The sequence below is a fragment of the Ceratina calcarata genome, unplaced genomic scaffold (genome assembly GCF_001652005.2).
Source record: "Ceratina calcarata isolate Rehan_Ccalc_2016 unplaced genomic scaffold, ASM165200v1 scaffold295, whole genome shotgun sequence".
NCBI classification, from domain to species: Eukaryota; Metazoa; Arthropoda; class Insecta; order Hymenoptera; family Apidae; genus Ceratina; species Ceratina calcarata.
In genome coordinates this window covers 66565-81346 of record NW_017151920.1, presented here as the reverse complement: position 1 = coordinate 81346, position 14782 = coordinate 66565, and positions in this window count along the sequence as shown.

Here is a 14782-nt window from a genome sequence, read left to right as displayed (position 1 = left end):
TCTTAAGTTTCACGTTCTACGAGTACCTCTCGGACAGGAGGTGGGACCGCGGATGAATATGACGAGGGTGAGGCTATGCGCGATATGTACCAGGAGAAACTGATGTATAAGAAGACGAGGACGAACAAGCATCCGTTTGAGAGAGAGGGGACATGCAAAAAAGCAGAACGATCTCGGAACGAAGAATCCTGAGTGTCGTATTATTTTAGGTTTGCATACGTTTCGTGTTTCAGTCCATTATGTTCGCGAGAGGTTCTTTCGGTGTGCTGCGGCGTACACCAAAGGTGTACTCATCGTTGCCCAAAAGGGACGCGAGCGAAAGCAGGGAAGGGACCACGAGGTCGACGCGGCGGCGACGGCGGCGGCGGCGCGGCGCCGCGAAGAGAAGCGAAGGAAAAGGAACAGGGTGAACGGAGTTTCACGGGTATCCGTCTGAAATCGGAATACATATCCTGTTATTACGGCGCGCAAGGTCCGAAATACATCGCGACCCGTTACCGATAAAGTTGTCGCCGCGATGAAAAACCGGCGAGCATCGTCGCCGAACGCGTGCGAAGCCCACGCCGAAAGAGCTTCGAGACTTACTTTCTTGTTTTCCCCCAAATGAAATTAAAGGCAGACGATTCGAAAAGATATGCGAAGGACACCGTACGAATCTCTTGTCGTTGAAGCGTGCGACCAGTTTCGCTGCCTATCGTACATTCCAATCGACAGAAATCCCGACAGTCAAATGCGCGAAACAACTTCGTAAATGTTTCGCTCTCCCAATTGCACTCTCCGTCCTCTCGCCAACTCCTCTTTCCCATATTACTTTTACAATTTTTCTGACCATTCCGTTCTTTCTTTCCCCAACCGTTAACGACCGATACACGTCGATTTCCGCAGCAACAATCGTCCAACAGAAAATGGGATATTCTTGAAATCTTTTATTTTCTCTTGATATTTGTTTACAAGGATAACGGGCCGGGTAATGCTGTATTTCCTACGAATAAAAGAGAGACGTTTACGACCATGCTTTAAATAGTAACGAAGGTTACTAAAGGAAGGTTTCCAAGACGTTGGTTGCAAACGCATCTTTGCTATGTCCTGTTGCAGCAACAATTTATTTCTTCGGCTTATAGAAAGTTAAATTTCCGTGGAAATTGACTGACGTTTGCGTAGAATATTAGAATCAGAAAAATATTTGCATACGCTTCGCTATTAAACAAATAAAATTACGAATGTACAGTTGCTCCAATTTCTGATTTATAAGATTACATTTCAACGTGTACTTAATATTAAAATCGTAGCTAGAATTGCTGAAGGACACAGGAATATTGGCTACATGGCATATTACTGTTTAGTGGAGAATTTGACGTTCAATGCGTAACGCCGAAACGATTAGGCTTATATGTACGCGGCTTTAACGGACGAGATAACGATGGAAGGGACGAGAGAGACTGGAGTGGCACCGTTACACGCTAACACGATTGCTGCGGACACCAAGCGTTTTCGAGGCTTTGCTCTCCTACAACATGCTGCTCTACAAGCTCGTGTCTGAGGTTCCGAATGACATAGGGTTATTGCCGTACCACAGGCTACTATCTGCTCTCAGAGATCAGCTCGTAATTGTTACAAATCGTCCGGCCTTCTCGCAAACATCGATCCACTGTATGCAAGCTCGCAAGTAGTACAACGTAAAGAGGCATGCTAATTAGTAGGAAAACGGGCACACGTTCATCGATCTCGAAATTTACCCTAATTACTAATTGCCGTTCGACTTTTCCGACGGATATGAATCTACTTCCATGTTCCCTATTCAGAATTACTAAATGTACGCACGTGCATACAATTTTTAAAACTATCGAGCTAATATAAGCACTGTTCGATTAATTGTAATAATACATAAAATATCAAATAATTAATATTAAAATGACAAATAATTAACTACTGTACGTCTATTTTATAACATGACGNTATTTGTTTACAAGGATAACGGGCCGGGTAATGCTGTATTTCCTACGAATAAAAGAGAGACGTTTACGACCATGCTTTAAATAGTAACGAAGGTTACTAAAGGAAGGTTTCCAAGACGTTGGTTGCAAACGCATCTTTGCTATGTCCTGTTGCAGCAACAATTTATTTCTTCGGCTTATAGAAAGTTAAATTTCCGTGGAAATTGACTGACGTTTGCGTAGAATATTAGAATCAGAAAAATATTTGCATACGCTTCGCTATTAAACAAATAAAATTACGAATGTACAGTTGCTCCAATTTCTGATTTATAAGATTACATTTCAACGTGTACTTAATATTAAAATCGTAGCTAGAATTGCTGAAGGACACAGGAATATTGGCTACATGGCATATTACTGTTTAGTGGAGAATTTGACGTTCAATGCGTAACGCCGAAACGATTAGGCTTATATGTACGCGGCTTTAACGGACGAGATAACGATGGAAGGGACGAGAGAGACTGGAGTGGCACCGTTACACGCTAACACGATTGCTGCGGACACCAAGCGTTTTCGAGGCTTTGCTCTCCTACAACATGCTGCTCTACAAGCTCGTGTCTGAGGTTCCGAATGACATAGGGTTATTGCCGTACCACAGGCTACTATCTGCTCTCAGAGATCAGCTCGTAATTGTTACAAATCGTCCGGCCTTCTCGCAAACATCGATCCACTGTATGCAAGCTCGCAAGTAGTACAACGTAAAGAGGCATGCTAATTAGTAGGAAAACGGGCACACGTTCATCGATCTCGAAATTTACCCTAATTACTAATTGCCGTTCGACTTTTCCGACGGATATGAATCTACTTCCATGTTCCCTATTCAGAATTACTAAATGTACGCACGTGCATACAATTTTTAAAACTATCGAGCTAATATAAGCACTGTTCGATTAATTGTAATAATACATAAAATATCAAATAATTAATATTAAAATGACAAATAATTAACTACTGTACGTCTATTTTATAACATGACGCGTGTAACTAAGAACATATGTATGTATTGCTTAAAGTGGAAGCGACGTAGGTAGCGATGCTAAATAACCAGAGGCACACAAGTCGAATCGGTAAGTAATTTGTAATCTGTATGATCAGTAATTACGGTAAACTTATTAAAGCGATTCGGGATAAAGGAGAGGCAAAGAAGACAGGGGCTATTAACGCCGGTAGGGTAATAAAGAGGTGTCGGATCGCCGTTGCAGTTATTATATTGGTATGAGCTGGCGAAACCAATGGGTGATTTCGTCTGGAAAAGAAACGAGGAACGCAGAATACGAAAGGGTAACCGAGATGATTGAACGGACCCGGTAACCGACATGGTACCTAATTCCATTATGCGAAACGGTTATAAAGACACACTACTGTTATTATAATAAACATTACTGGCACGCGCAATAAACATGCATTACTGTTATTATCGTTGGCCTCAACGATACAGCCGAACTCTGCTGAAGTTTCGCGTTGAACCACGGTCTTCTGAGTATATTTGTACTTAATGTTGTCCTCACTGTTTTCACTGGCTGAAGTTTATTACCTCGCGCTCGTTTAATAATTGTACGAATACACATATGTAAGTAATTGAAAACTGGACTACTGACGAACTACAAACGTTGTCGCGTTTTACTATTACGTGAACACTAAGAGTCATAATACAAATGAATTTTGCAAAATTTTTTTAATTAACTTGCAATATGAATTTTGAAGTAAATCAGGAACATTTACTTTTTTATAGTGTATTCTGTTAAATAGACAGGTGCCCTTTTATTCATGTGCGTATAAATTACTTGAAGGAACATTATTCGGGTGTACTATTTCATTGCGAAAGACTTCGAAGCGCGCGCACTGACTTTAAAAGTAGCATTGCTTTTACAACCAAAAGTTCAGCGTGCAGTGATATAATTTTTCGGAGGATGGCTTAAAGACCGCCATTTCGATACGAAACGTTAACCACATTTTCTCTCATGAGAGAAATTGCAAGAACTTGTACTCAAGGTACCGGTTTCAGTTTCCGTCCACTGATGTTATCGGACGACACTGCAATGCACCATCACGGTTGTAAAAGCAGATGCTTCTAGTTGTACTCCTGGTCTTGGAGCATCAGTACAGCTTCAGGCGCCTTTTTTTTTCCTCAATCCAGGTCTTAATGAAAACCAATCAAAGATCTTTGTGTAAAGGGTTAATTGGGGATACGTAAATGTAAACCGTGTTGACGGGTTAATTAACGTATCGCGTGAAGCATTAATAAATTGCGTGTTGCGTTTCAATTTAATCGTTCGCTACGATGGTATCTATCGACCCCAACGCATACACCCTAGCACTAAGCAAGGAATGAATCGATATCACCCAATACTCGTTTCGTATCGAAACAGGAGTACTACCTACATAGAATTTTCAACTCGATAACTATAACGACTACTGATTTAAAATCTTTTCATTATTAATAGCACTATCATTTTTAACATCTATTTCATAGGAATACTCTGTTAAAGAAGTAGACATTAAACAAATGGCAAAGTATTTATCAAGTTCAGTATTAAATGTATTATGTTCATACATAAAAAATGGTGCGAGTTTAAAATTTAGCTGTGTTTCTAAAAAAGCAAAAGAAAGTAAAGCTTAAAAAATAAGGACATAGCTATTGTCTTCTCATTTTAATGTACTTCTCAACTTCTCTCATAATCTAGTATATAAATCTATGGTTTGATACTTTAAGAAAAAAGAAAATGAAACAGCCTTAATTGGACTTCCCGTTTAATAATATGGGTCGTGGGGAAAGTATACACACAGTTACAGTATAGTAAAGAGACTGTTATCTCGCAGCGGAGTGAACGTGTCAAGAAAAAAGCGGTCATTTATTTTCCACGACGGGTATCTAGTTGCAATCACGATTTTCCGCGTTACACCGTACATGTAAGTTGAAAATACGACGCCTTGAAAGAGAGATCCCGACTAAAAGATGTTGTCTGCGAATGCGAACCAGTACAGACCATCCGCCGAAGAGGTCGCAATCTCTCGAAGAGGAGATTGCAAGGAAAAGGGAGTCCGGACGAGAAGCGGGAGATCACCGACGATAATGATGATGACGGCGATTACGAGATGACGAGAGAACGATGAGGGCGCGAAGCATGGCAAAATGGCTCGTAAAACAAATCGACGAGGATGGTTCGATGTTGGCCAAGTTACAAAGGTGTGCCTCGGCCGTTTACGACCCTCGGACGCGATCGTATCTCGACAGCCGTTGACAGACAGGTTTAATATCGTTCGACTGTTTCATTTGGGATTCATTTAAGCTCTGTTAGCGAACGGTTCATGCAAATAACGTTTCCCTCCCATGCGATTAGAGTGGTTATACGTGCATGCAACTATGCCATTCGCGCGCTCTTCGTCTGTCACGTGCTCCGATCTACATATTTAACGACGTTAAACTTGGATTTCCAGGTCTTTGAAGCTTTCTGATTATCATTCATAAGCTCCTTCAGTGCATTATAAGTTTTAAGTATATTACAATAATTTCTTTATAGACCCTACGTTCGAAAATTTTATTCATTCATTCATTAAAACTGAATTTCACGAATTATACTGATTTATAGTGTAAATAGCATTTAAATAAAAATATTTAGCACTGAGTATATTTCAATGCAAATAGTATAGCGTTATTCGTAAATACACATCCCGTAGAATAGTATAATCCGTTTGATCCACTATTGAAAAAGTTATTCCATTTTTAAGTGTGTTCAGTTAATATTGTCCACGACTGTGTAATCCGGTCACTGTCCGACTGACAGCCAAAGAGAAGACGATAACGAGCACGAATCATTTGTTTCTCTCGTATGATACTCATAATTTTTCAATCTTCTGGACGAGCATACAACTCGTCGACCACTGAGAGTCGTGATCCATTTTGTTGGTACACCGGTGCTCACATGTCGCGGTGTCAAAGTCGTCTGTTGGTGTTTCATAACTAAAAAAAAGGGGGAACAGTTCGCAGTTCGAAAACGCGTGTACGTGTAAATGGCACGCGTTGAGGGTGAGGAAAAGGGCGAGAACGGAATGCGAGAACGTTGCTCATTAGCCATCCAGCAATCAGATTATACAAGCTACCATAGCAAGTCTGGTGGCACCTTGTTTCGATCTCGCCGACTTGATTAGCCTGGCGAAATCCTCTGTGAGACTCTCCCTAAGCATTTTATCACGCCTGATCGTCGAGTAAAGCCGCTCGAGATGATTTTATTATTTGGCGCCTCAGACATCAAAGCGTATTATGCAATTTCGGCTCGTACGCGAAACTTGTCTGTTGCACAGTAATTACGTTCGCTCGGGCCTCAAGTACTTGCTCTTGCACATTATTGGCCACTTAATACGATCGTTATATCTGCACGTGTTTGCACCAATGAACCGAATAATCTACGATTACGCAGTAATACCTCGCCAACGAGGAACAAAATGCTGTTTAATATTATCATCTTCTGTTAGGTTTTCTTGCTTTACGTACAGTTCGAATATACAAGGTGTTTCCTACTTTCCTGACAAGATTGTACGATATTACTACAATAAGTGGAAACCAGTGTCCAATTTGTGTTCATCACTATTTTCTGCATTAAGAATTTATTGTACCAACTTCAATAAAATCTTTGTTTCTCATTAGAATTAGTGGGCTTACGCTACTAAGATTTTTAACCCTTTATATAATATTCCAAGTCTATATTGTTCTTCATACTAAATTATTAAATGGATTTTATTCTAGACAATACAAGTATAAACAGCTAGCATATTTACACAATGTATTATAATAGGAAATATACTATTTATTATGAATATATATGTTTACCTAGAGTGTTCACATAACGTAAGTTCTACGATGTCTGAATATTATGAATGTAGAATGTTTTGCGCATAGACATTAAAAATGGTTGTAAGATATTGCATTGTAAATCATTGATGCGAATAGAGTGGAGTCTATAATTCCGTTTTGATAAACAAAGCTACAAAGAAGCTACAAAAGATTTATGGTCAATTGCCGAGTCCTGACGTCCTTACAATCAAACATTACCACCGTGAGAGGGTCTTACTGTATCACTATCGCGACATTGAAGCACAATCGTTCGAGGATTACTACTATCCACCAATTGCCTTCGATGGCTTCGTCATAAAGTGACTCCCTCGGTCGCAACGCTTTTGTCGGGATGCTTACGTACTTACTTATCATAATACCCGATAATCCGAATGCATTATTGCACCTATGCCTCCGTACGTTCCTATGTACAACTACCATGTGAAAGTCGCTGATCGGAAACGAAAATCCGCAAGTGCAACGTCACGATTCCAATGAAACACGATTTTTATTAATAATATGATACCAACTTAAGATCGTAGTCAAATCAATTGCATTGTAATTAGCAGTTATAAGTGCAGTCTACGAGAGAATTATAAATGCTAATAAAATATTTCGTTGATAAGTATCGTGAATAAAATTGTGTTGAATAAAATTTAAATTTACAAATATGTCGCTGGATGTTAACTAGCTTTCAACGAAAGAAAAATGAAATGTCAAGTATATATCTTGTTGGCGATTTTACGAGCTGCATACTCGTGTCGTATGACTTTTACTTAAATGAATGATTAAAGAGTAAAAATAATGAGGAACAGCTTCCAGCTTATTAACTTATACATACGTCTTCTTACAATCTGATGAACTAGAGTGTACAGACGTACAGCTATCGTCCGGTTATACATAATTGAAAGAGTGTGACACTCTTCAAGCGTGACAGTGTAGCAGAACCGTTACATTACATGGAATACTATAAAATATGCTGACAGTTATAATTACATTGTTGAACAGAAATTGATCATTTCGAAGTTAAAACGGGCTTCTTGGTCGTGTGTGTGTACCGTATCATACGTATGGTGGAATCGATGGCCACGTCGGATGCGAGAAGCATACGCGTGTAAGCGAAACGATGATAAAGAACAAGCACGGCGAGAACGTGGAGACCGGCGTCTTACGAAAGATGGACCGTCGACGGGAGCGAGATGGCCCGAACGAATGACCGAAGGATGAAACGAGAGGAGCATCGAGACGCGAAGCGAGAACCGATCAATCGAGGCGGAGTGACAGGCGGCCGGTGATATCGCGAGCATCGACACAGCGACAAGTGCCTTGCACACCGTTCCGAGTTACCTACGGGCTTCGGAGCATATCTTCATTTCGCTGACGTAGGTATACCCGTAACAGTGAGTCCGACCGAACATGCTTGACAAACGCAACGATCTCGTAGGTCTTTAAAGTTCGACGACGCGACGCTACGCTGAGAACCGAGTTAATGAGTGACCACAAAATATCTCCCTCTTTTATACTTCGGTACGTTACGATTACAGCTTCATCTCTTGATAGATTGTATATAAAAAATGCTTATGTAAATTATGTATAAAAAATGCTACGATGTGTTTCGTTCCTAACGAGATTGATTTCAATTAACGTCCCTTCAACTTAAGGATGTAAAAACGAAAATTTCGCTAAATTTGAAGGAGTACCCCTTGGAAAAATCTCGGAAAAATCGAAAAATTTTTGTTGTTGTTTATTATTAGCAATGGTCTTCCGACGTCTGATTTCTTTTTAAAAAATGCGTTTCTAAAGTGCATAAACTTTTGGGATTGACTGTATAGCCAATACATCCTTAAAGTGGCTCTATTCAAATTCTGATCCAATATTTTGTTTTAATCTAGAGAGTTCAGTATACTAATTTTAATAGTTTCTGTTGACAAGTGCATGAGTCTAATGTACTTCATTGTAAAATTACAATTCCTTAAAGCTTCATTATTTTAAAAATTTGTTCGGTGACGTAATAATTTATCCGTATATGTTTGATATGTTGGAGAGAGCGCAAATAGAGCATATTACGAAATCATATTACATCATCGTACCGTAAAATCGGATGAAATAAAAGAAAGTAGAATACGCGGAATGGCAACGAGCGGAATAGATGTAACCGTGGCTAAATTGAGATGGTAATTTTTCGTCGGCGAACGCGACACCACGCCGCAAAGGATCTTGCTGTCGTGACCATGTGCGAAAGAGGGAGAACTGCGAGAAAGACTGCGAGCAGATGGATTAATGTAAAGGCGTACGACCTTAACAAGCGAATTATCTCCGAGATATATTGTGCCGCTTCACGGGTGGTTAACTTCGCGTGAGCGGCTCTCTCGGATAAGTAGGGAGAAGATGAAACGAAGAGCGGTGGAGGGAGGAAAAGAGAAGTGCCGAGAGTACCGATGACGAGAACGGTAGGTAGAGTAGAAAGAGGAAAAAGAAGGCGAGGCAGCTACCAAGTTAAGATGACTGCAGTGGCCTGCCTCCTTCCGCCTCGTGTCTCGCGGCAATGCCTTGTAAGCTCTACTAATCTCCTTACCGGTCTTCTCTCCTGATTTACCGCGATGTTTTCATTGTCTCCGCTGACTTTAGCCATCGGTCGTAAAAAGTCGCGACGACTGCTCTCTCAGGGAGCGTTATCCGTATCTATGTGCTGTCGATTCGACGGTTTCCAGGGGGGAAGATCTGATGCGATTTTCGAACACGCTTCGATTATGCGCTTTGCTCGAATTTCCAACTAGACTCTAAACATACGAACTTTTTGATCACCTCGTAAATAGTTTACTTTGAGACACGAGTTGAAAAACAATCATGACCGTTTTCGGAACATACGCGATTGTTACCATTGTTTTCATCGCGATCAGCTTTATCAGATAAAACACTGAAGCGAATAAAATATCTATCGACGTTCAACTATTGACTATTCATTTTTAATACCAAACACTATCTTTCATCTCTTTACATAAAACATACCGATGTTTCAATTTGCAAATACACGCAATGCAAAAAAATGAATCAGCGAACAGTAGCATCGCAGGGAATACATGAGAATTTACGAGGAAAGTAAAATGCCCTTCGTATTAATTAATCCGAATCATATCGATGATTCAATTATCGTCTGAGCGGTCCGAGAGAGTTTAGTGACCCCCTCGCTTTCGAATAAAATCCGGTGAAAAGACGTCTGCCGATGCTCGCGAGAGCTTGGAATCTCTCGTTTGGCGGAGCAGCGACTTTTTCTCGGAAGAATAATATTTTCTTATGACGAGCGGAGGGAGGAAACAACTCTCTCCTCGTGTCCCAACCTACCGCCGCCGATCAATGAGGGGAACCGAATCCGCCTGTGAGTCTCCGCGATGAATTTTTCCACGGCACGCACCGACGGCCAGAGGATATAATGGCGGTACATTGCACCCCGGACATAAATTCTGCGATCAAAGTGCATCGCGTCGCACCAGGACGAACTTTAAGGATTTTGTGTGATTAAGTTCTTCCACGGTTCTCGGTCACCCTTCCCGTTCGTTCATCTCCTCTCTCGTCCGTCTCGTTTCACGAATGATCCGGCTCTCTTCGGGCTTCTCCTTTCACCTCCTTCACTCTCTCCTTCCTACGCGCCCCCGCCTACCGCTCTGGTTATCTTTTTCTTTATCTCACCGGCGTAGCACACCGACAAGCTCGGTCATCGATTGGCCACCTCGTTTCCTCTTTTATACATACCATCTTCCTCTGTCCGTCTTTTTCTGTGCCGGTAACCCGACCCGCGACGGATCCTAGCATTTTATCGAGTTCGACTCGAACACGGACGACAAATCGTTGAAGTTTTAAGTATTTTCAAAAAGAATCTATCCTGCGAAAATATCGGAGACGCGATGTGCGCGATGCTCGACCGCGCTTCTACTACTTCTAGTGAGTAGTGGTATCGGGAAGTTTCCCGGGGTAGAGTAGTATGTAACAGGAATAAGAGGGAAGAGAACGAGAACGAGAGAGAGAGAGAGAGAGTGAGAGAGGGAGAGAGAAAACGGGAAAGGGGAGAGGACGGAGAAAGAGATAGAAAGCCGAGAGAGCTGGCCATAAAATACGTGTGCATGGATGCATTTACCAAGTCCCAGGCTCGTGGCAACGGGGCCGAGTTTCGTAGGATGAGGGATGAGGATGTAGCGCAGGAGGGATGGTGGCTTCTCTCACCATAGTAGAGTTGTTGCCAGTTGTTTTCCCAAGGGACAAATTTATAACGTCGCCTCGGTCGAAGAAGAACGAATCCGAAGAGTCACCGCAACGGGGAATCCGGTGTTGGTTTTTCGGCAGACCGATCGACGAGGAACGTGTAGTATCACGGTTACGTACAGTTTGTTCAATTAGCACGACGTCGAATGGATGTGTACTATTTGCCTCGACCCACTTTTCACTAATTGTAAGATCTTGACCAAGTTCCACGGAAGACGGTATTCGGTAAAGTTCCGTCAACTGCGCACTTCAAGCGGCTCTGATCGTTAAATAACTTACGCGCGTTAAGTTAAGTCTAGTTACGTTGCATTCCATCCGTAAAATAATGCATATTTCCGCGATTCGCGGTCCAAACAATCATATATCCGCGAACGGTAGGAAATTAATGTTGTGAGAGTAACAACAAGAGGCCATCGTACTTTCATGTCGTAAATTTAAATTAATTATTTCTGTAATAATTTCGTGCGCAAACATCCGAATGAAGATCTTTTAAAAGGCGAACAGAGTTTCGGTCACAGTTCCGTGTAAAGTGACGTTCGAGACGAAACCTTAATAAGAGAAAATTTGTGTGTCATCCGCGTCCAGAGGAGCTACTCAGACGGATTATTATATATCGGGAATTTTACCGGAAACGCAGTTGGCCCTGTAATTTTCTCACATTGGAACCATGACGCGTCGTAATTTTCACTCGCCTACGAGTGACTAGGCATCCGGGTGCCCGGTGCTCAAGTCGAAAATTGTGCTAATCCCTTTAAAGTGACCCGTGTCCCGAACGATCGGCCGGCGAAGCGTAAGTAACACAACAGGTAGGTGGAAACAGAGGACCACCGGTGGAATACCACCGGCGAGAGAGAGAGAGGGAGCGGGACGGAGGCATTGGAAGAACAAAAGCAACGCCCAAGCTCCACAGGTGCTCTTCTGAGTGACTTTCCGTTCGTTTGGATAACCGCGAACGAGTCGCCAAGGCGTTAGAGCTTAAAGCAAACAGCGACCGAAGACGAACTTTCTAACGCTACGTTAACGCTGCGCCGCGTCGTCGCCCGCCTCGCTGCCGCACCGGTTAGCTCCCATCTTCCAAGGCCCCGAGCCTCTTAGCCTACCTGTCCGTTTTCAACCGCGAAATTTTTCATTCGTTCAGAAAGGAACGTGTATTTTTCTTGGAGAGAAGGACGTTTCGAGGAAACTTATTCTTGTAACGATTCTGTTTCCCTCCTTCGGCATTCACATAATTTATTCACGATCAGTTGTAACTTGAAAAATTTCTTTACACTTCTCAATCCTTTCGTTACCTAAGACGAGACATCATTATGTAGCTTGTCTGATACTATGAATTATATATCTTGCGTCACAATGTTTGTTACTCGGTACATTATTTATTTATTTTATTAAGTGTCCAGTGACTTATGGACGGGGGTGTATATCCCGGATACCGTAAATACCAAGGAGGAAAGCAAAAGAAGGAGTACGCGTTTAGTCGTGAGACATCGAAAGTTAAAGTAAAAATATAAGAACCATGAGCATCGAAAGTATGTAGCGATAGGGGAACGGGCTGTTCGTCGTTGGCCCGACACGGTCCGTGGATATCGTCTGGGACCGTTTTACGATCGCCGATGAACACAGATCAACAATCGGGAGGCGATAGCCGTCTCAATGAGCCGCAGTAAACTGACTTTATTGTGGGATCTAAAGCGCAGAATATCCGACCTGCTCAAAGGAGTGCGAACGCGTCTCGTAACGGCACCTGTTCAGCTCCTACCGAAGCGGGATGCGCCTTAAATATACTGGTAAGCGAACAATGGCCCGGGACCGCGCGACGCCGGATTTGATTTACAACACAATCCCTGCTACGCGGAACGTAAACAGGTACACATCTCGCGCCCACCCTGATGTATAAATCGTGAGATGTCGCAAGTTTCGAAATGAAAATGGTAATGCTCGTTGTGCAATCGATTTGTCAGTACGCTATGCGAATATTACTATTTACGTCTATACCGGTGCGTCGTTTCGTTAGTTATCTACTGTAGTATTTTTCTGAAACGACGCGATGCCGTACGTTTTATAGGCTTAATCGTCCAATAAAGCCCAGAAGATTCTGTCTGCGTTATCCAGTAGGACGTTGCCGAGGGCTCTTTAATGGAATGAATACAAGGAACTAAAAGAGGTTAATAGTATGAAGCGGTGAATACCTCGATGGGGCATTTACCTCTGGCTACCTGATTTATATCTCCGCCGTTCACGGAGTTTATTTTCTAAATGTCGGTCAATGATCGCACGGAATATCGGATTCGATAATAATAATGTCTATGCTAATTGTTCCCTGCACTTCACCGCGTTTTATTCATAGCCTTGCCCAGCTTTTTGGTATCGAGACCAATCCGTGTACTTTACATTTAATTCAGATTAATTCATATCGACGGACTGAGAGATTAATATAGTAATCAAAAAATTATGGAAATGTAAGAAGCTTATACTTGAAGGATCGTAAACCCTTTTGAAGTTTTAATTGTCTTCGAAATACGATCCAGTAAACAATTTGTACGAAAATACTTCTGTATTTTTTATAATCTTTTTAATACTGCATTTTAAAAATACGCTAGTATTCAAATCGAATACGTAGATATATGAAATGAACAAGTGCTTAGAGCTTCATCGAAGGGAAAGCAGAGGTTCGTTTTTCTAATCAAAATTTTTTGCTTGAGAAATCTTTTGTTCAGATGAGTACCTCTCGCTGCCATATACGTCCCTATATTGATTTTTACAACGCACAGCCGCGTCATAAAATTCGGCACGAAATGTGAAGTAACGTGACATTCGCCCTTTGTGTCCAACTGGGTACCGCGTCTGTACAGCACGCGTCATTTACGGTAGTAAGTCACCGAATTTAATGCTTCGGGATCCGACGTCGGTCCGCATAAAACAAACCCAAGAAAAATCGTGCTGGTCGGATATTTACACAGTGGTCGGTTACGAAGACAGCAAGAAAACTCGTACTATTCAGAAATAACTTTCGCGCGCACTTTTCGTCATCGCCAACTTGAATGTATACTTCGTCGGACAGTTTTAAGTGAATTACAATAATCTCATACGAGATAAAGTTTCGAAAATCGATCATTTGCTGATCGGTACATGACTTCACTTACCTTGTAAGGAACGATAAATCATTATTTGGCTCTTATAGAATGCGGATTAAAAAATAAATGTTATCAATGCTGAATGCATACAATAATTAGTAACAACTTGCTATATTTGTTTAATTCAGTATACTACTCTCTGTGTGCAAAATTATTTTATACCTTTAAGGCGCATAAAACTACTTAAACCCGCTCATTAAATAAACGTACGAAGTGAAGTACAGTGGAGAGTAAAACTGTACCAACATTCGTTAGGAGTGAATAACTTTTTTGAAATTGTATCAACCTACTAGAGTTTCTTTGAGCAATTTGTTAAACTAGCTTACTAGAACATTTAGTCCAACTATTCAAAAATATTCGAGTCGTTTCAAGAAATTCTTAAAGAGTATAAAATATGAAAATATTTCTATAAATGAAACAACGTTCTTCGATCAACTCTAAGCAAAGTATTGAGTCAATAATGTCTTAAGGTTCGTCAGATAGTGAAAATATTTTCAGTGATCTCGTTTGAATTTGAACTATGTCAAATAAATTTTGATACAATTCCGCGAGTAAAAATTTCCCTGACG